Source organism: Poecilia latipinna, unplaced genomic scaffold (genome assembly GCF_001443285.1).
Source record: "Poecilia latipinna isolate Pla-1442-1.1 unplaced genomic scaffold, P_latipinna-1.0 Scaffold747, whole genome shotgun sequence".
NCBI classification, from domain to species: domain Eukaryota; kingdom Metazoa; phylum Chordata; class Actinopteri; order Cyprinodontiformes; family Poeciliidae; genus Poecilia; species Poecilia latipinna.
In genome coordinates this window covers 83,195-106,059 of record NW_015113363.1, presented here as the reverse complement: position 1 = coordinate 106,059, position 22,865 = coordinate 83,195, and the positions used below count along the sequence as shown (strand labels likewise).

General features: G+C 37.1%; 1 long non-coding RNA gene across 1 annotated transcript in view; it reads right to left on the bottom strand.

Annotated features, from left to right (window-relative positions):
- LOC106955575 (uncharacterized) overlaps positions 1–22,865 on the bottom strand; it is a 91,988-nt gene that overhangs the window by 8,663 nt on the left and 60,460 nt on the right. Inside the window, exon 3 of the long non-coding RNA XR_001426608.1 lies at positions 430–517. This is a non-coding gene — a long non-coding RNA (uncharacterized LOC106955575). The remainder of the gene's footprint in view (positions 1–429; positions 518–22,865) is intronic.

Here is a 22,865-nt window from a genome sequence, read left to right as displayed (position 1 = left end):
AGTCCTTTTCTGCGTTTGTTTTTTTCATCCAACAAACTGTTAAGTCCTCCATTTTCTGTGTTTGGCTATCAAGACATTAACCTTTTGTGTGGATCCCTCATCTGCTGATAGTGATCAATACGGTCATAGCAATATTAAAAAACAAAGTAATGTTTATCGCTACATTGTATGAGAAAAATCCTCTTTCATTAGTTCGTTAAAGCATAATGACTGAAAAATGGAGACCGATATGAAAAACCAGCAGAAGAATTTTTGCACACTTTTTAATCAAGTTTTGGCGTTTTATAAAATTTACATATTCTCAAAAGCACATGCACAGGCTAAAAAAAATGTTTCACAACTCCCATGAATTGAAGGATTATTGACAGTCTGACAAACAAACTGGCGAACCATTATATCCATGTGGCTGTGTGACTGTTATATTCCTACCTTACTTGTCGGGTGTACAGGCAGGTGAAGCCTCCAGCTGGCACCAATCAGATGCAATCAAGAAGCAGTATTTAGAGGAGCGGTTTCCCTGAGACAGACACCAGATGGTTAACTCGCATGCAGTGGTAAATGAGCCAGCCTGCCTACGCAACGCTCAGTGATCTTTTACAGTGTGGTCTGAAGTTGCCGCCTTTGTCCTCTGTATTTCCTCACTGCCCTACCGTCTTCTGCAGCTTTTTCATTTAATATCTTGTTTCAGAGATTTCTTGTATGAGATATGTGTAAAGCTTTTAATTGTACTGCTTATGGACCTTTTTCTTTTAGGGGAAGATTACGTAATATCAACTTTTTAAGCATGTTATTCTATAATGTTATTCCCTCATCGGAAACATACTTGTAGTGCTGCTTTGAATATGTCATGCATGTTTGACAAAGACGCATTAAAATTGCGCCAAATTAAAAAGCCAAATTTCTTCTATATCATGTTGGATATAGCCAGCATTTTTATAACTCAAGGTAATAGTTATTTGATTATGCTAAATGGCATTATGTGTCTGGAAAATACATAATACCACCCTTTTAAAAACAGTCCATACAAATCTCACTGGATTTCTTGAGGGTTACTTCAAACATCAAAATAAAACTAAACCACAGATATTGCTTGAAGAATATTTGAGAAACAGAGATTAAAACCTTCTTTTATGTTGTAAAAATCAATCTGAGGTATACTTGCAGACATTTTTTCTTCCATCATTTCAGTGGCCCACCTTCTTGCTTTAATAACTGGTTCCCATGGGGTTCAAGCCAGCACAGCGCAAGCTCATATTTTGTGCTTGTGTCCTGAATTAGTCTGACATTTTATGCTTGAATTATTTCATGACATTTAGTTTAAGAAAATATCACGGTCTGCTGAACTGTCCAGAAGTAACAACAAACAGGGATGAATGGCAAATCGTCTGAATTCCCACAGTATAACTACCCGTTTTAAACATCACGTTTCTGTTCACATGGTAGTTTGGACTCTTTTGTAACTTTCCAATTTAAATTAGCCTTAATTAGACAGGGTCAAATATTATCCTTCAGTGGAATGACAACTCCGTTACTGGAATATTTCCCCGAAGCATTTCGATGTGATGACTATTCTGGTGTAATCATTTTCTGGTCTAAAGAGAAATTGAATATGTTGAACTGATGAACAGGGCTCTTGATTGCCTTGAGATTGAAGAGGTAATTGTCTTTAAAAACTGTGCTGTTTTTATTTTTCAATCATTTCACACAGTTGATTGGAAATGATGCAGTACAAAACCCAGATGACAGCACAGACTGTCAGAGCAACCTTGAAAAACCATGTTAATATCTGAATGTTTTCCTCACAGATCTTTGAAACTATATGTGCAACAATTCTTATGTGGTAACAAAGTATTGATTTCTGAATATTAGAGTATTTTTCCCAGTAAAACAATTCAGTCTAATGGTTTATCTTTGTCCAAATCTACTGGAGTTTCGACTAACAAGAAAGCTTTTCCAGTACACAAGGGTTTTCTGGAGCCCTTTCACCCTCATCATTTCCACCAAGCTTGTGTAAATTTTCATGCAGGACATAAATCAGAACTGAAGAAGCCATCATCACAAATTGGCATTTCACATCAGGTGCACATGATTAAAGCATCATTAATATTTCAAAGGAGCCTTCCCGGTGCAAACCTCAATTAGTTTGGTGAAGCTGAGCATACACTGCACAATACTTCCAGCAGTTGTATGAAGCTCCAGCTCAAACTGCACAGCTACATCCCAGGGTTCCATAACTCATCGAATCCTGTTCTCTCACTGTATAACTCTGATGTTCAGATGCAGTCTGCTCATACTGTACTTCAACACATTGAACTTTTGAATCTGCAACTGCAAAGAAGAAGGAGGAAAACCCCAGAAGTGGGGAGACGCTCCTCGTCTGAGTATGAGAGGAACGAGACACTTCAGATAAATTTGGCTCATGGTCCTGTTTCAACCTTGTGATACTCTAATGGGGGGAAACTAGAATTTCAAACAAGTTTTTTTTATTTATTTATTTTATTTATTTATTTTTTTTTGTGCAACTGTGCGATTGCTGATTGGGAGTTGGTCATGAGGTATTAATTGAGTGCAAATAGATAACTTTACATAACTATATAAATACTCTGTAATGTAATGTACTGCATTTCTACAACAGAATGAGTGACCCTCTCCACAGTTGGTAAATGCTTTAGAAATTCTTTGTCATAAAGTTTAAACGCAACCGTAGCTCCAATGGTTTTACAAGGCCAGAGAGAAACATCGTCAGGAAACTACAGTTTTGTTGTTTTTTTTCCATAATTTTAACCCCGCAAATGATTCATTTTAGATAAGTTATAGAAAATAACACATTATGTAGATGTACAAGTAGATCGTTGCTGTCCCCTTGTTAAAGGATTCTGACAAAGTAATTTTCCTTTTTGGAAGCAAGGTCTACTTAAGGCTTTCTTTTTTTTTATTATGCCAAGCTATAGGGGGTATCTAAAGGACTAGAATAACTTTTTTTTTGAAAAAGTCTGTTACTTACTGATGAAAAAAGTCCTTTAAAACCTTCATTTTATCCTTCATCCTTAAACTACTGCATTGTTCCTATGAAACACCTCTGCCTCAAGTGAAATCCCCAGAGCAAAAAGCCATTTATTGTGTTTTATGACTGCGTTTATGTTATGCAATGCACTCTCTGCAACCAGTGATGCCTGTGGTTATAGCTCCAAAGTTTGCCCAAATGACATAAGTTGGCAATTAAGAACTGCACTTACCAGCCAAGTGAGAAGGGTTATAACAGCAGAGCAGGCTTGTCATGTATACAAGGAGTCTTGGGGGAGTTTTAGTGGTTTATTGGCAAAGTACTATAGGGAACATGGTGTCAGAGGATAAACAGCATAAGTGAGGTTGATGCAGTGTGCACCCTGGATTTTCTCCTTCTCTGCCATCTTCTTGTCATGATTTTGTAGACACTAAATGGCTCTGACCCCAGGGGTTAAGGTGGCAATTAAAAAGTGTCGAGGAAGTTCCTTGTGTGTTAATACATGCCTCCCTCTCACCTCCTTATGTCACTTGATGCTGTATGTCTTTTGAGAGCTAGCCGCTTTGTATAACTCACTTCATTAATGCTAATTTGGAAGTATGGTTTCAATCTTACTCTCCCAGTGCCCTTATGGAAAGAAAAATGAAGTAATTTTCAACACTTATGACAAGTGGATGGGTTTCTAGGTGATGAATGTTAAGTAATTATGCAATGAGGTAATTAACCAAGGGGATGTTTTAAAAACAAAATGAACCTAAAACACAATTTAAAGGGGGAGCATTATGTAAAATCAACCTTTTAGAGCTTTGTATAATGTTATAATGCTATTCCCCTCATCAAAAAGCATACCTGGAGTGTTACTTTGATTCTTTCATGCATGTCTGAGAAACCCTTTAGTCTCCCATGGCAACCATTCAGGTGTCTAAATGCTGCACTTTTATGGCAACTGAAGGTAACATAGTTACTTTATTATGCTACATGTGCCTGGACGTTACATAATCCTGCCCCTTTAAACCAAAGAAAAAAGTTGCAAAGAATTTTAACTTTTACAGATTTCGTCTGTTTTTGCCATTTTTTTTAATTTTTTTTTTGCCACACTCGTGGCCTCAAGTTAGTTTATTCATGTGTTTAAGGGACGATATGAAAAAGACGTTAACAAAAGATGTTTTGCACCAGATTTAGCTTAAGCTAGTGTCCATTTGTAGTCCCTGATCAGGAAAAACAGTCTAATCTTTTAAAGCATATGCTGAAAGCCTCAATATACAATCACTGTACAAAATCAATAAATTACAACTTAAACAGTGCTAAATATCAAACCTGTGCTCTGTAATCACTAATGCCAAGAATACAGTTTTTACTTTTCAGTGCAGACACTTTTGACTTTCTAACAGCTTCTTTCCTGACATTATATTAATATAATGTCAAGAAAGAGACTTTATTATCAGATAAAGACAACCTGAGTAAAACCTGAAAGCAGTTTTTCAAACAGACCAACTTAGCCCAATGTGACAATATTACTGCTCACTTGTTAAATCATGAATTTACTGTGATTAACCAGATTTGATTTGTTTTCAATACCTCCCCAGGTCATACTAGTACTGTTCATGATGAGCTCATCTCTTCATGACTTGTGGGTGAAAATAAACTTTACTGAAAAGCAACACATCCTCAATCTGAAGAAATTCCACAACAGAAGAGACACAAAGTAATTTACTTCTATGAGTTTGAAAAGAGTTTCAATGCTTTGTGACTGCAGCATACCACAGCCAGAGTCATTAGCTACAAATAGTGAAAACCTGGAACAGTAATAAACCTTTCATCTAGGAGGCCACAAAAGAATCCACAGCATCATCTAAAGCACTGCAGGGATAACTTTTCTCAGCTAAGGATACTGTTCATGATTCAAAAAAACATGGAAAAGTCTGGGAAAATCTGCATCCCTGAGAAAATACCAATGTGAAAGCCAACAAAATCATAAAGGCCAAAAACTATGTTGCTGATTCTTCACACTTTTGGAAAAATATTAAGTTGACTCAAAAGAGAAAAGAGGATATTTTTTAATGCAAAAAGAAAAAGCAGCATCATTTCAGAAAGTGACACCTTAACTATAGTCAAGCATGGCAGTGGTAGTGTGATGGTCTGGTAGCTTTGCCATCCTTTGGTTGCCATTTACGTCCAACTGTGATGAGCTGATATCTCTGTGCTCTGATGCATTTGTGCTCATTGAATGCATCATGAGTCATTTCTGTTATGTAGAAATGTTCTTAAGGAAACTGCATATCAAAAATGTATTTTATCTATATTACACAGGAATGTAAAATATTTACTCTAGAAGTGAGTCGTTAAGCTTCGTGCCATAAAAGCACAGTTTGAGTAATTTTACCATCCATCACACTTATGTACTTAACAGCATATTTTTTTATAAAAACAATTATACAAGTTCATATGAAAGACGAAACGGTTAAATCATCCAGAGCAGTTAGACTGTAAAGTTTCCAAATTGTTTCAAAAATGTTTATTAAATGTAAAGCAACTGATAAAGGTTGCAAACGTGTAATTTTCCAACCAAAATGTTACATTAAATGTTTGTTCATTCTGAAATCGTTTTTAACTTCAAGACCGGTTCGTCCAGAGCTTAAGTCTTAGTGCAAATATTTGTACAAAGATTTCTAGTCTTGGTACAAGCACATTTCTATTAAGACTGTTTTTAAGCAAAAGTGTAAGGCTGCCTTCTCCTGTTTAATTAATAGGGGGAATGAATATCATTTATTAAAATTATTGGGGGGATTCAAGGCAATGAAAATTCAAAAGTACTGTATTCACCCCAAAGGGGAACTAAATGTTGTTGTAACTCATTAATTTAGATTCTTTAAAGAGTTATTGAAGATGGCGATGGCTGCTGGCAGGAAAGATCTTCTAACATTGTCCTCCTGCTCAAGCTGAAAAATACGATCTAACCCAATAAAACAGTTTGTAACTTGCTCATAGGCCCTTTTAAGCTGGACGTAGCATAAATGTGAACATGGAATATCAAATCGAGAAAGACAGAAAAAAGCAAATTTACGTTGGAACAAATATAAACATTGTTCATAACCTCCCTACACATTCCCTTAAAGTAATGTGCAGTAAAGAAAATAGAAGACTATAAAAAAATATCACAGGCATCCTATAAACCTTTTTCATGCAAACTCATTAAATTAATTATCCTGAAATAAATGTAATGTTCTGCGAAACAGCTGTGGCAGAGCACCCTTTGGTCTTAGGTGAAGTGTTCATGTCACTGGTCAATAAAATATTTTTTCCTACATTCTTTCAGCCTGCATACCTCCATGATGCATACTGAACCGAAAGAGTTGTTGGCATTGAAGTGAGAGCCGGCTCCTACTTTTTTTTTTTTCTCGTTCATTGCTCAGCTCTCTCTCTCAGTGACTCCGACCTGCTCAGTACTTTATTTTCATTGGCAGCGTGGCGGCTTGTCTTCTCAGAAACAATGTAAATCACTAAGAGGATGAACCACATCAGGCCATCCAAGCTCAGGAATTTATTTATTTATTTGAACAACCAAGCTGTACTGAGGACATAGTTTGGTTACTGAGTTTGGTTTTGTTTTTGTTAGATAGATTTGCTAGTAGTGTGATGAAAATATGACACTAAAGTAACAAGGCCTGCTTTCGTAACAGAACAAATGCATAAAATTCGAAAGTATAAGGCTTCTCATTAAAAAAAAAAAGTAAATGCAAAAGGATTGATTAAAATAGAAAGCATTCATATTTGAAAAGTTAAGCTAAAACATGAGGTTACAAATGATGAACTATGAGCCATTTGGGAGCCAAAAAGCTGAACTTCCCATTACTACCACCAAGGAGCTAAATTCTGGCATGACACCTTTATGAACCATCAACCTACCGGCTTCTCTCACCTATAAACAACACGGCTAGACAGGCAAAAGCTGCTTATCCAACTCAAAGCTTATGTTTTATTTCAAGGAATGACAGGAGTGGCAGCTTCAGCACAGACAAAGTGCAGCAGGTCCAGAGAAACTTAGCAACTGCAGGAAGTAATTTGTTCAAAACTGTGGAAAAATATGGGTGTTCAAACAGATCTGATTAAATGTTTGCCTAAGCTTTCCAACAAACTCAGTCTTACAGGACTTCTACAGATACATGAAATATTGCTTATTACTTACTGAAAAGTAAGGTACAATACGCGTCTAGTGATAAATTGGCTTCACCAAACTCGGATAAAAAATAAAAAATAAAAAAAATTAAAACACTCGGCAATTCATTTTCAGAATGTTTATACTTCACAGTAATAAGTTTATAAAAGTCTGTGTGGGCTCCAAGCTATGAAACGTTTGTGTCGCTTCTATAAATATACGGACCTCATTTAGGAGGTTTCATTAATTTCTCTGTTATTCTGATAATGCATCATGCTGCTCGTCTTCCTGCTCAATACCTCTGGAATAAAGAGAAGGTCAATTGCCTCTCCCCCAATCTGCAAACAGGCTCTGTATGTTCATTTTAGTTGTAAGTAATAATTGAAAGAGCAAATGTATACTGTCTCTCTGTGTTTCCAAGGCTTGAGTGGTACTTTGGCACAAGTCTCCTGTTAATTTCTGCAGCTGGTAATGGAGCAGTTTCAGTTTAATGAACAGATGTTCATGCAGAGCAATGATGTTTGCCATTGCAGAAGAGCGTCCCTAATAGCTGTCGGCCTTTGGAATCCATGGATGTACTTAAGCACAGCGTGCGAGTGTTGATACAGACAAAAAAATGTTCTCACAGAGATGTATGACTAAATGTCTCCTTCCCCTGATGTGTTCACATAAGCTGTTTCATCCTGCCCAAACTCAACAGCATTCAGGCATGTTGCACAGCAGATCATCAGACGCTGCTAGAAGCCATTCGCAAAGCAGACCAAAAAATTAAACATGTTCTCAGAGAGGCTGGATGAAAACCAGCTTTGTTCTGTAATCAGAGCTTTGAATATTAAAGAGGCCTAAGATAGTGACCCCAAAAAGTATTTGCCCAGATAAGAAATCACTGAAGTTTACAATAATAATAATAATAATAATAATAATAATAATAATAATAAAAATTACACTGAAAATCTCCTGAAAGAAAAAACTGCTTCTCTGTTTTGGAAAATCCTTCCTGTGGCAGGAGCCAAGAATTATGCAAATTATCTAAAGCTACGGCATCTCTATTCCAGAATGGATAAAGAAAAATCAACGTTATTACTGAAATACACTAGCCTGGCCATTGCCTACATATGCAGTTCTGTTCGTTTCTCATCTCCCTTCAGTGCTCTGTCTGGGATTTTTCTCGTTGGGTTTGATTTCTCTACTTGAATTGCAAACAGGCCAATCAGGAACAGGAGAGGTTGTGTACAGTGACGTCAAACCAGACCCTCTGGATGCAGCTAAGCGGTTTTTACCGGACTACAAATACACATGAAGACATGGGTTTTTACATTTTTTGAGTAATTTCATAGTTTACATTTATACAGCCACATGCATATGTAAAAAGTAACTAAACAAGAGAGAGAATTATATTAGACTTCTTTAGTGCTGTGTATTGTTAGGATTTGAGGTTGTAGCTCTTAAATGAAATTATTTTATCTGTTAGGATCTGGGCTTGTTTGAGTTTGGTTTAGGATTTCGTCATTTAGTTCTGCCTTGTTCTCACTTCAGTTCTTCTTAGTGTTTCTAGTTATGTTTATTTCGCATAGTTATTCTTTCATACTCTAGTTTAATTGGGTTTCTTCAGTCCAGTTTTTCTTTAGAGCTAGATTTATTTCCTTTTCCCCTGTGTACTCGCCCTCGCACCCTGTACGTCTCTCTCTCTCTCATTCACTACTGTCAAACAGGTTTTATCGAAATCATACAGCTTAAAGGCAGTTCTGTGTATTTGAAGAAAGTTGAAAACATTTTCTCAAACATTCTCACTAATTATTCTGCAATTTAGCAAATACTTTTTTAAAATCATTGCTGATGTATAACAGGAGAAGTTTACTCTGCTGGACAAGGTCATAGCAACAAGAGATTCTCTGTGCTTGATGCAATGTAAGCACATATTTCATCTAGCTGTCTACTGGACACAAAACACACCTCCCTTACTACATCCCAAACTAAAATTGCGTGCGAGGTCTATTTTGTTGTTTTTGTATCCAGAACTTGATTGACTCTGGCTGAAACATCCACTGTAAACAGATCACTAATTTTAAAAAGCATGGCGAATTTGCCATCACAGACTTTTTGTTGGTCTGTTTTGTGTTGTCAATTACAATTGTACTCAAATTGTTACAACTTTGTGCTGGTTTAAAATGTGGAGGAGGCCAAATTGGCAGTAAAACAAGGGGGAACATTAAAAAAACAAAAGAAATGTGCTCACAGACATATTTAAAGAAAAAAAAAAAAAGAAAGACATGAAATGATTATGAAACTCAAGAATTAATTTCAGCCTGATAAAAGTCTCATGGTTAGATACATTTGACATGTTTTTCATACAACCAGCATTTTTCTTTTCTTCAAACCTTATTATCCAAAAACACTGGTCTGCAAACTAAAAACGTACAGACTGTTGTACCTCATCAACTGATTTTTATTTTCCATCAATATTTTTTGCCCGGCTTAGCAGATATGGCACATATTTTGAATTTTTTTCCAGGAACACCCCATGAGTCACAGTTGCATTTATATTAATAAGTCTGACTCAGTGTTAGACAGGCAGAATGACCCGGAGTTTTATGATACATGCACCTGGTGGAGAACAGATCTAAGTTTTACCCCAAATGTCCTTCCATTCATTTTGTTATGTTGTCATTTTCAGGGACTCGCCTTGTATTTTGTGTTATTATATATCAGTAATTAACTGGAATAACAAGATAATTATGTGCTGCTGAACCATTTCTTGGAAAAAATAGTGAGGAAAAAAAACATGGCATCTAATCAATAGTCATTTCTAATTTTAGAGTATCAAGCTTTGTAAGTGTTTTCTCTTGTGTTTTACTTGAGGTTGGTAGCTTCGATGACTCCAGCCAATCCTATCTGTTGTATGCCTTAAACTTAATGCATGTACTGTTTGGACCACATGAGCAAAGTTACACCTTAAATAATACAAACACAGTTTTTTAATGTTACTTCACATTTTGCAACTACAACTACAAAATGTGCGGGTGTGTAATTTTCTATAAATAAACATTATTTCATTGTTATTCAGCTGCTTTCCTTGGGTAACCCAAAATTTACTTGAACATACAGTGAACTGCAAAAGTATTTATCTGTGAACCTTTCACAGATTACAACCATAAATGTCAATATATTTTATTCAGATTTTATGTGCCTGGCCATAACCAAATAGCACCGAGTATTTAAATAAAAGACAAATTAAAGTTGGCTTTTATTTTTATTTTTTACATAAAATCCAAAAATTGCTGTGTGTATTTGAATACAGCTCAATGTCTGTTCTTTGCAAAAATGCCCAAACTCAGTCAGACTATCTTTGGATATCTGACTGAGATATCCATATCTCAGAAAACCTGTTGTGGCCTCTAACAGGTTTTCTTATAGGGCTGTCCTGTATTTACCTCCATCCACCTTCTCATCAATACCGCAGCTTTCTTGTACCAATTGAAGAAAAGCACACCTATGTTTCTGCCACTCTGATGTTTCACACTGCGAAAGGTGTGTTTGTCTAAGTGTATCATTAAGGGCCCAGCATGGTCGGGCTGAAGTCAAACCGTCAACAAGCAGCCAGAATATATGTATATAGGTGGCAAACATAGTTTAAATTTAAACTTAATGTCTATTTTTCTTAAACACATGCTTCGGTTTCTCAAGAAATGACCAAGGATTTTATTGTGACTCATTACCTAAGTAAGCAGATTTTGTTAGTCCAGCGTTGGTCTTGCTACATGCTGTTCTTACATTCAGCAAAAACTTCAGGGGGCATTTCAATCTTATACCTCTTCATCTGACACCAAGAATAATGGCCTCAGTCAGGCTTTTAAAGGTTGGGCCAACAACCTCTCTGTCACGTCTTTTATCAGCCTGTATTTTCATAACCTTGTCACTTTTATTGTGGCATAAATTGGTGTAAGGTCAGCAGTATCCTGGCAGCGTGCATAGTAACAGGCCATGAGGTTAATTAAAAAGATGTCCATAACAACCTTTTACACACCCGATGCAAAAGCACTGCAATTACCGCAAAGATACACATACAAAGACACACACATCCTTGTGCTAACCAAAGAACAAATTGATTGTGAAAGTGTCAATGTGCACCACTGCCAAGTATTGAACATTAAACCTATTGCAGCATGTAGTAAAGCCCACCAGGAATGTGTGCTCCTTCTTTCTTAGCAGTTTTGTCTGCCACTGCGAGTTATGCTCACCTCCCAGTAATGGTTCCTCCAGGCTTGAAATTAAAACAATTTACCCCATTCTGTGGCACGTATTGGTGTTGAAATCCAACCCGTTGCGCCACTCCTTGCTCCTGATGAGGCCACACGACAGAGCAAGCAAAGGACGCTGGAGAATATAAAAGATGTCAGCTTACATGACCAAGTAGTGTTGTGTGAAATGACTTTAGCCCAACATTGTTAACGGTGAGCAGGCTACTCCCGCCATGTTCGATAAAAGCAAATAAAAGGCCAGATAAAGCTCTGATGGAATGTGGTGTGTATGTTTGTGTGTGTATATGCTTGGGCCTCTGTGTCTTTGGATGCTCGGGTATTAAGCTTGCTATCTAATTCTTGCCCTCTATTACAGGCAGTGCTTAGCATCAAAGACACCCTCTCCTCCATTTACCTTTGAAGAGTTTCTACTTCTGTGTATCTTGTGTTCCTTTGATGCCATCACTCTACTGACCATTATCCAACCTGACATTGCTTTTGAAAAAGATGCAGGATAACATCACAAAATGCAGCTTTTGAAGAGACTATGTAAAATAGATTAGACGTATCCTTTAATTGTCCCACAGTGGCACAATTCAGATGTACCCGCAGGAAGTTAAAGGTCAAAAGGATACGTGTCATTTCACACGAAAGTCTCAAAAGACTTGAGACTGGGGAAGTTGTTTATCAAAAAAAAGAGACTTTCAAGTTTGCAAGGGGCATACTACACAGCTATTAAAGATGGCAGACTCTTTTTTCTTTCTTAAAGAAGAAAGTTTACCAAATGTGCATGTATGTTTATGCATAAACACAATGACAAAAAGCAAAAAAAAAAAAAAAAACCCTGAAAATAAAAGCCAGAATGGCATTTTAAGTTAAAAATGTCAAATAACAGCATTTTTAACTTAAAATACCATTCTGGCTGTTATTTTCAGGTTGTTTTTTTTTTGACTATGAGTATATATATAGTCACTATATTACTATGTCTTTGTACAATTTTTGAAAGCTCAAATGTTACAGGCTTTGTAGCATCTCATTGGTCAATTTCCAGAATTTGTGTTAAACTGATGCATATTTGTGGATGTATCAAAATCTCAAACATATTGCTTTCATCTGTGACATTGCGATTAAATTTGTCAAAATTGATTCAGGATCCCCACAAGTCTGGTTCATGCTTGGGTGCAAACTCTTGTATGAGAGCGATACTTTCACCTGTTTAAAGAAATATGTCAGAATGTTCAGCCAGTCATAAATAATAAAGAAGGTGAGAGGTTCTGTATCCTTAAGATAAAATGGTTTAAATGCAAAATGTGCCTCAGTCTCAACTGCAAAAGCAAAAAAATAAATAAATAAATAAATAAAAATGTTGTTGATAAAAAGATGCTCTGCTGCAGCTGGCAGACATTTGTAATTATCCCAAGTGTACGAGGTCCTGAACTGATATGGGCTGAAAGCCAGTCACAAAGGACAAAGCAATTACCCCTGAACCAACAAAGAAAGAGGAATAGGCCTTAATTTTTGAAGACTTGTCCATTGTTCTGATAAGACTAGACTGGAAGAGTTTGGCCATTGACCAACGATACATATGAAAGGGGACAAAGATGAGGATCCCATACTAATAGTTAAATACAGCGGTGGCAGCATAAGTTTTGGTATAGAAGGGACTGGTGCACAAATCTGTGTCATCATAGCACAACGACATTATGTAGGGCAACTTCTCAACAGTACCTCTTACATGTTTCTTTTTTCAAGTGTTTTTTTTTTTTTCTTTTTTTACTAATGATCCACTCTATGGAAAACCCAATTAATTTTCAATATATCATATGGGAAAAAAACATATTAAAAAGTACAATTCCCCCTTCCATCTTGATGCAGTACAAGTCTGATTTTAGAGTACACAGTGCGAGTCTATAGAATGCAATTTGGTATGATATAGCAAGCGACAAATTGCATATCATATGCAACCGACTATGTTTAATCAAACAACGTAAAATTCTTGTCCGACATTTTTATAAAACCTAACCTACAGCTGACAAAAGACAAAATCCCTGCTGCACATTAGAAAAGCTGCCAGGTTGCAGATGTCTTTATAACTCTCATTTAGTAACTCAGTAGCAAGCGGCAAAGTGCATCTAGATTAGGAACAGTGATAAAAACTAATGAGAGAGAAAGTGGTAGTGAAAAGCCAGAAAAAAAAAAAGTGGAAATTGTTTTCATTAGAACATTTTGACGGTTGTTTCTCTGGTGACCATGTGCTTACTAATTAGCTATAGCACAGTTAATTGCAATTATGTCTGTAAATCATCAGGAAATCACCAATTTACCAAACAGAGAGCTCACTTAACTTTATCTTCTCCCAACAGGCAAGTGGTTTTGAATAAAAACAAAACAAAAAAAAAAAGTGTGTAACTGAATTCTTAAAATGCGGAGAGTAATGAATGACAATGTGCTGAACAGGCTAATTTTAATTGCAAAACAAACAAAATTTTTAACTATGCAATTGAAATACATCATTATGTGATCAAAATGACATTGTGCTCTTAGAAAACACACAGCCTCCTATTAAGCTAAAGTCCTGCAAATTCAAATGAGTAGAATTAACTTATTAGACTAGTTCTCAGGTGGTCTTCATATAACACGCACAAGCCCTCACAATTAAATAATGATGCATTGGACTCAAAAGGCCAACCGAGTCAACCAAACAGGGCTTAAAATTGTAACCATTTATTTAAGATGCATGCCAGATCGACTGTGGGCTGGAAGGATTGAACTGGACCCTGGCAGGGGTCCCATCCCCTTGACTGACATGATACCCCAACCCTCATTGATCCTCTGGGTCCTGAACGCTGTGGAGTGCCATTCCCCATCAAGCTGGCTGGGGGCTCTTTGGGGAGTCTCACTCATCTTTGCCGGGCAGCCTTACTGCCAGGTTCCCAGTGACCGGGTTGACCAGATTTTGGGATCACTGGGGGATGCGGTGGTCAGGCTAAGTGGCTGGGCTCTATGCTCTGCATGTCTCACTGTGCCTCTTTGGTCTTTGTATGAACTAAGAGTAATTTTAGAGTTGGGGTGTTTATTATAGGTGTTTTTATTTCGATTAAGTTTGTTTACTGTTATTTTATTGTGTCCGATTTTAAATGGAGGAAGGGAGTTACAGGCCTCAACAGTCCGCCAGCATGTGGAGACAACAGCCAGGTATTTTCAGAGCTGGATACTGTGCTACAGCTGATGCCAGAAATAAACACACTCTGGGGTGTATTTCTGTGATTAAAATGTAAAAGCCAGACAGTAAAAAAGGAAAACTGCTCAGGAAGAAGTAGGAGCCATAAAAAAAAAAAAAATAGCTCCCCCTTTCTTAGTGCCCAGTAGGATATAACTGGGGCAGAGCAAATTTTTTTCCCCCCCATCGTTGTTAAATCTTATGTTAGTGAATCTCTTTACTAATTTTCTGTTATAAAAAAAAATGCAAAGATGCTAATGATTTTAAGTTTTTCAGGAATTGGCTCAGCCCTTTATTTTATATCCAACATCAGTGTATAGGAACTCAAAATGCACTTCTGGTGGGAAGCTCTCTCAGATGAGTTGAAGCTGTCTTAGCTGGGCCAACACTCAAGGGTAAGTCTGTGAACCGAATCCAGATGAGCAAATACTTTTGGTAACATAGTGTATTTAATTCCCAACTCACCTGTAACATTCCCCCTAAGTTTACAGGTTGTGCTTCTGTGCAACCTCCTTTTACAATCTCAGTACCATGGGAATCCTCATGATTTTCCTGCTGAATGAAAAACATTTCACTGGATGAAAAAAAAAAGCTGTTCTTAAACTTTTTAAGTGCTTTTTTTATTCACGTATGCAGAAGGAAAATATGAGAATCGTCAGACATAATTCACAGTCTCACCAAATTCCCAGACTTGTCTGGCAGGCGAGACTTGAATGCTAATTTTCAGCATTTGCTTCAGCGTAATGCAACCATGCTTGGAGCCTGTGGAGTCCATTTACAGAGCCTATGCCTGGGTACAGACGTGGTTTGCCAAGGGAACAGTGAAAAAAAAAAGTCTAAAAGGAAAAGGCTGGAGAGCCTTTTTCCTTTTGCTTCTTGTGTTTTATTAATCTACTGGCTTGTTATACATTCATCTAAGTGCTTTATCTGCCCATCATTGCTCGCTCACTTCACACCTACTGCGGCAAACATCACATCTCCCACGACAATGTGCGTGCCTGTCTGCTTTCCTGAATATCTCGTTCAGCCTCGCAAGAACTGCTATATAATTGACCTTCTTTGAAAGAACAATAAGAAGGCGACACAAGCAGACAGAAGTCTCTTTTATCACACATTCTCTCAGAATAAATCTTCACATTAGGATCTCCCATTTTGCTTCTTGCTTCTCTCTTTTGGTTATGCATTAGCGCCTGTGCTTTGCCTCATTATACTTTCCCCTTTAGACTCTTGTTGCTTCAACAGACCCCTCTTCACATAGCTTTGCATGTGATCAATGATATCTTAAGCTCTGGGATCAGTGCAACCTTCACTGACCATGAAAAATTAGTTCCCTCTCCGGCCGTTTTCAGTAAGCTCTAAAGCTCGCTTTGGAAAAGTTTTATTTATTCCTGTTAAAGTTACTTTGTTTTATAGGCACATTTCAACCCTGTGCGATTAATATTGACGATGGACGGAGCGTTAGTGTATTTATTTCACAATGGAAAATTTAAAGATTTAAAATGAGGAGTCTAAATATAGGACCCAATGATTTAACAGACATTTTTAGTTACTAACATTACACTTTTGCAAGCTAAAATTAAACACAGCTGCCTGGTCATTCACCTGGAAACCTATGGGCCCTTCAAGTGAACCCCACTCATGTCATCTGAAACAGATGGCTGCAGGATTGTGCTACACTAATGAAAGGGCTGCGCTCCACTTCAGATATCCGTCACCCTGACAGTTTTTGTCCCCGTCGAAGACTTATCAAACTTTTCCTATCATTTTTTGTGAGCTTCCAACTCACCTCCATTACTATGATCAAGGCCAGCTGAGCGAGCAGATTTTGCTAAACTTAATGTCTTCAAAGCAGAAAGTGGAGCAACTTAATCATCTGCTTAAGTAACTTAAAAACACAATTTTGCATTCATATGTTTTACTGAACTCATAGTGTTATAGCAGTGCCCTGTTTCTTATACAAAATATAGTCTCTGTATCCCTTTTATCATTGTCTTTAAACCATCTTGGTAATTATAGTTATGAAATAATCCCACAAATATACTCTACCGCAACCTGAAGTTGGAATTTGTGCTTCTGGACTGTGATTAAAGAAGCTCGTAGCGGGAGGTTTCTTCAAACAAGCGGTTGGAGTTTCATAATGATTCACACTGCTATACAATGCCAGTGTTTTCAAATTGTGCCAAAAGCAGGACTAACATTTGATGCTTTTCCATACACCAAGGCATTTCTGCCGGCTCAAAGCCCATAGAAAAATGCTTCCTGCTATTTTATGTCTATTTAAAATGGTTTATCCCAGATCGTCTGGAATAAAATAATGCTAATATAGTTTGTATTTTCTATTTTTTATGTTTTCTTTCTAAAGTATTTTTATGGAGGAAAAACGATAGTTTTCAGAAAGGTAAAACCAGTAGCATAGCATCTTGGGTATCATCATTATTTCTTCTTTGAATCATTTGGCATATATTTTTTTTCTTTTCCAGGCTAAGAGGTTCTGGTATGTTCTTTGATCCAGACCCACTAGACTCCAGCCATACTCGCTACTCATAACAGACCTTGAATTATTTTAAATGGTTCTGATTTTTAACAAATGTTTTATCAAATAAGTAGTTTTTAGAAAAAGCTAATTTTTTTTGCCTGGTTTGTTTTATTTATATACATGTAACAAAGTATTTTTGAGGTTTCAATAATACTAATGTACTGCTTTGGTGGATTTATCAGTTTTTAATGCAACCCTGCATTTGTTGTCTGATGGGATAAGTAAGTGAAACAAGTCATTTCCTACAAGGAAAATGTTATATTCACAATGTTTTATGATTTATTCTCTCTGTGATGTAACTTCATACTGTCAGTTCTCTGTCAGAAAGACAGACGGTATAAAATATTAAGCAACCTTAAAAAAGTTTAATTTGTTTTGAATCTAGCAACAGATGACAAAATGAACAAAATAAATGATAATAAACACCGTCTTCTAGATGTAAGAAATGTATAGATATGTGTAGTTTCGTTGGGAAGCTCTCACTGTTGCAGAATGTCCTCACCTTGGCAAATCATTGATTTCTCATACATGGGAGACCAACGCTGCCCTTTCTCCATCCCATCTCCCAACACTAACACGCACCACTGACACATGTCAAGCTTTAGTCACAGGGGGGGCAGAGTGGAAGAGAACACAGCGCAGCATGGACTGGGTGATAAAACTATGGCAGCTCTACATGAGAATCATTGCTTCACAGTAGGGTCCTCACAGACTGGAGTGCAACCATGGGGAGCGCATGCTGACAAACCTGCTATGAAAGGAGCATACTAAAGATAAGGCAGGCATTTTGAGTATTGAAAGTTTTTTGTGAATATTATGTATATTAACCACATATGCACCTTGATTTAAATTTGCCATGATGTCACCATCACTGCTTTTTTCTTTTCCTGCTGGTTTCTTGACCATTTGGGGATGACTGTTGGCTCAGAAAACAGACTATAAAATACTGTTGTTAATTTATAAATCACTGAACGGCTCAGCACCAAAATACATTAAAGATCTGTTGTTGTATCAACCTTCCAGGCCTCTCAGATCTTCTGGTTCTGGTTCTTCTCCCTGAAACCAGAACCAAATGTAGGGAGGCAGAATTCAGCTTATATCCACCACAAATCTAAAGCAAACTTCCAGAAAACCTCAAAACAGCTAAAACATTGATTTCTTTTAAATCTAGACTGAAGACCCACTTGTTTAGAGTTGCTTTTGAACCATAATAAATGAAACACTGACCAACATTTTGATGTGCAATGATGGTACTTGGCAAAATGTAACGTTTACTGGTTTTCTCAATTGTTGACTTTGTGTTCTACAACTTTGTATTTTTGTGTTTTTATAATGTAAACCACTTTGTACTGCCTTGTTTCTGAAATGTATTTTACAAATAAACTTGGATGATTGATAGTTCAGTGCACCATACACAGACTGAGTGCCCCAGGACGATAAAAAAAAAAGAAAGTTAGTGGCTGAATTAATCAGAAAATTGGTCAATTTTACCCTCCTGTTGGAGTCACTTCAAGCAACTCTTCACAAAAGTATAGGGGGAAGTGTCATTTTAAGTCACGAGTGTTAACCAATGCAGTGCTGGACCTGTAATTCAGAAACAGAAGTGGTTCAGAATCTATTTTCAATCCATAACATCTGACTCATAAATATCGTGTTATACTGGAATCTTACCAGCATCCCATTCATCCATGTATTCATACTGTATGTTTGCTTCAGAGGAAACATCAACACTAAGAGTGAAACTGGAATGACAGCCTAAGCGAACGGCCTTTATCTTGCCTCTACCGTGACTCACGTTTTTTGAGATACGCCTTGACACGTTTATTTTATAGACGGCTGTGTCTGTCGTTTTAAATCATAGGGAAACACAAATTACCTTGTTTTGCCTTCAGTGTTAAGGCACATAATTGGATGTGTAATTTAGGCCATGATTGGCATCAGTTGTTGTTTCTGTATTTTTGTTTAATGTGTGGAACCCAACATATCATGTGTTGTTTGTAAAATGTGACATAATTAGTTTGTTGATGCACAGAGACAGAAGTACAAGGATCTAATGGCTATCCTGTGAAAAATATGATTTGATTTATTTCCCCTTGCATATACATGACTGTGATCATTATCAGTTTCAAAAAGACAGACCAGTGACACTAAACCAATGGGAGAGCCGAAGTGGTTGTTGTGTTGTTTGCTGTAGGACATTGAGAATGACTGTAGTGCCTTGCAAAAGTAGCGAACTCTTTAACTCTGTCACATTTTGCAGCATTACAACTTCAAACTCCAGTATATTCTGGGACGTTATCAAATTTTATTAGTGTAGCACGTTAAAATAGTAACTACTGAATAAAAGTGTACTTGATTAGCGCAGTAATAGGCTAAAATAAAAACGGATAAAAACAAAAAAATTTGACATTAGCAAAAAGGTATAAAGGTTAAAAATGTCCTCATGTGTTTAGTGTGTTAATAGTATGTAAGAGAACAGCCAGTAAAGCTTGTATGGATCGTGGGGTTTGTGCAAGCAAATACAAGCATGTTACTTTAAATTTGTATTATTACACCTCTAAAAATCCAGCCTCAGTGTTACATAAAAATGCCATATATCTACATATTACCATATGGACTACCATGATGATGAAGTGAAACTGTCAAAGCAATTACTCTTTCGTAATCATAACAAAAATGAATCTCATAGCCCTTTACATAAAATTTACAAAATATTTTTAAATTGAATTAAATTGTAACAGCTTGTTTAACTGCACTACAAAGCAGCTGTTTGTCCTCTAAAACATGTCTTGTATTTTTTGCTCAGGGCTTTCTGAGAGAACTGACAGCACCACTCTAGTTTAATGTATTTTAGATGTATTGGGTGTCTCTTTTCATGCACATGTGCTCAATTCAGCAAGGAGGTGTCTGCTCAGTGAAAAACACTCTTTGGAGTCTTGTCATTGGGTGACTGGGCTTATGATGGGACAAAACTGAACTGGATAAAAACTGACGAATGAACATCAGAGGGCAGGGAAGAAGCTAGCATAGAGGCTGTCTGGTTTTGGTGTCGATGTCTATTCTGCGATTTTTAAATTGCATTTCTTTGGTGTTTTTATACTGATGTAAATGTCAAGATGTTGCTCCTTGCTGGTCAGGTTTTATCATGCCAGTTCATGTCTAGTTTCATAGTTGATATTTTAGCCGTAATTATGTTTTTTTTCCCCCTTTGCATTACTCCTGCTCAGTGTTTTGGTTTTCTTATTCATCCTCACTTTCATTTGTGCCATTTCATTTTGCTCTTCAGTTCCTTGTTTAGTGTTATGTTTTTCTTAGTGTTACGCTGCTTGTGTATTTGTATTTATTTTCTTGAACTGTTTTCAGTTCTGCTAATTGTTCCAGCAATCAAGCCCATTAAACCCACTTGTGTTTCCCCCTCGTAGTTATGCCAATCACTTGTTTCCCAGCAATTCAAGTTCCTGGCTTTCCTTTGTTTTCTGTTGGATTCTCCCTTCTCTTTGGCTTAGTTCAGGTCCACCATGACAGTAAAATCTTACCGTTGCATAAATGTGTTACTGGAAAGACTTGTTACTCCATTACAAACTTCACAAATGCAAACCCTGTGATCCTTTATTTGGACAGGCTGTGGAAAAGAGCACACTGCAAAATATTCCTGTCAAAATCAGTCATGTTCAAATACAAAATTCTCCTACAGTTTTGTCTCACAACGGCATGAAAAAAGCACGGCGTGGAAATAACAAAAATCACATAAAACTAAGTGAATCTGGCAATATCAATAATGTAGAACAGCACAGGATGTCCTGTGTTTTCAAAATTTATCACCTGACACCTTTACTTCCATACAGTATTTGGACGTGGAGGATTCATCATCAGATAATCAGCCTGACAAAATTTTCCTGAGGTTCAATTAATCACATGTCCTCGGTTAGGTGGAACAAAGACAAAGGCCCCTTGAAGACTTAGTCACTGCTAAGTTTCAATTCTGCTACTGCACCACCACAAAATTGTACTGTGAGTGGTGACTGTTGAAGTCCAGGCAAAATATAATGATAAAATTGTAATTAGATAGAAAATAGAGGTTTTTTGCTGAGTGTTGGGATATTGATCTATACCCCTGGCAGGTACCATACTTTAAAGTATTTATACCACTTGAAGATTTCACAATTCATCATATAAGAAAAAGAACCGTATCTAACTGCAAATGAAGCTGAATGTTTGTGGGACACGTCTCTACCAGCCTTTAACATCTACAAGCTAAAATGTGTGACCCATCTGTTTTACCAAAAAAGCACAATTTCAACATTTTGATACACATCCTCAAGTGGATTTTACATCTTGACTTTGATTGGCCCATTCTAATACATGAATACACATTGACCTGAACCAATCCCTTGCAGTTCAGGGTTGCAGTCTTGCAGCCTGTAGCAGCTCTTCCTATTGGACTGACCTGTTGTTGGTTCATTCAGCTCTCCATTCGACCCTCGGCAGCTTCCCTGTGCTTGCTTGCAAACCTGCAGTCTTTTACATGGCCTGCGGGAAACTTTAAACTGTATTTATTTTCCAAATAAAACAAATTAAGGTTTGTAGCTATAAAGCAGCTACAATTATTAAGATGTTGAAGGACATTTAATAATTTTGCAAGACACTGTCTGTAATTTATGTGGATTTGTTTCTGCAAAACACTGCTTGCCAACTGCAGAAATCATGCGCACATGGCCACAGGAGTATTGCAATGTGCTGTCCCTTTTTTTGCCGTCCATGTCTTGGTAACCCATGCATGCTGTGCTGTTTAACTGATGCATTCATTTTTGATACAAACTATTTTTCTAAATGTTTAAAATTGTCCAAGAAGACCGATAAAGCCAGGATGCTTACCTCATCTTGTGATGATGTAGTGTCTTTGTCCTGCTTTTATCACGATGATGATGACAGCTCGATCTGTTCATTACCAAATTTTGGAAGGGAGTTTGCTGACCGAGCCCAACGTCCCACAGGCCCTGGCCACAATAGCTTACTGTTATCAATCTCTCCACACTCATGCCAACACTTGTTTCCATCACAGCTAACTGTGGCATAAACACAGGGAAAAAAGCAGCTGCAAGAGAGCACAGTTTATGCAAAGAGTGGAAACGTATCTCATATTGTCTCATGCAAGGCCTACACTTGCTCTAAAAACAGACATCTCAACAGTGTTTCTCCAGAGAACGTTCCTTCACTAATCCCTATTAGCCTCTTCAGAGAACAGAGCACAAGTTCACAGTCTTGGCCACTTAAATCTGAGAATGACCTTAGTTTGTGCTTATAACTGTAGAGTTTTTGCTGCAGCTTGGCAGTAAACACACAAGGGGTTTTGCAATTTTTAAATTTCTCAATTAATAATCTCACAGTAATTAATTTTGGGTAAAGTGGCCTATTCTATACTTCCCACGCACAGAGTAATTTCATAGCACAATCAAGTTACTATTAGCGTCAGTTGTTATAAAAATGTTGTGTCAAACTAACTTTGCAATTTGAGGTCTTAAAATTGGCCTCTCTCTAAGAAGCTCTTACTCCAACACTCCACCTTCAGCAGGTCATGACAACATTGCTTTAAAAGGAGTATATTATAAAGGACTTGCAGGAAAATACTAATATGGGAGGACAATTGGTAAGAGGGATAAAATACGGTAGCTTCCGGGCCAAAACAGGAGACTTTGCAAGTATGTGTCCTG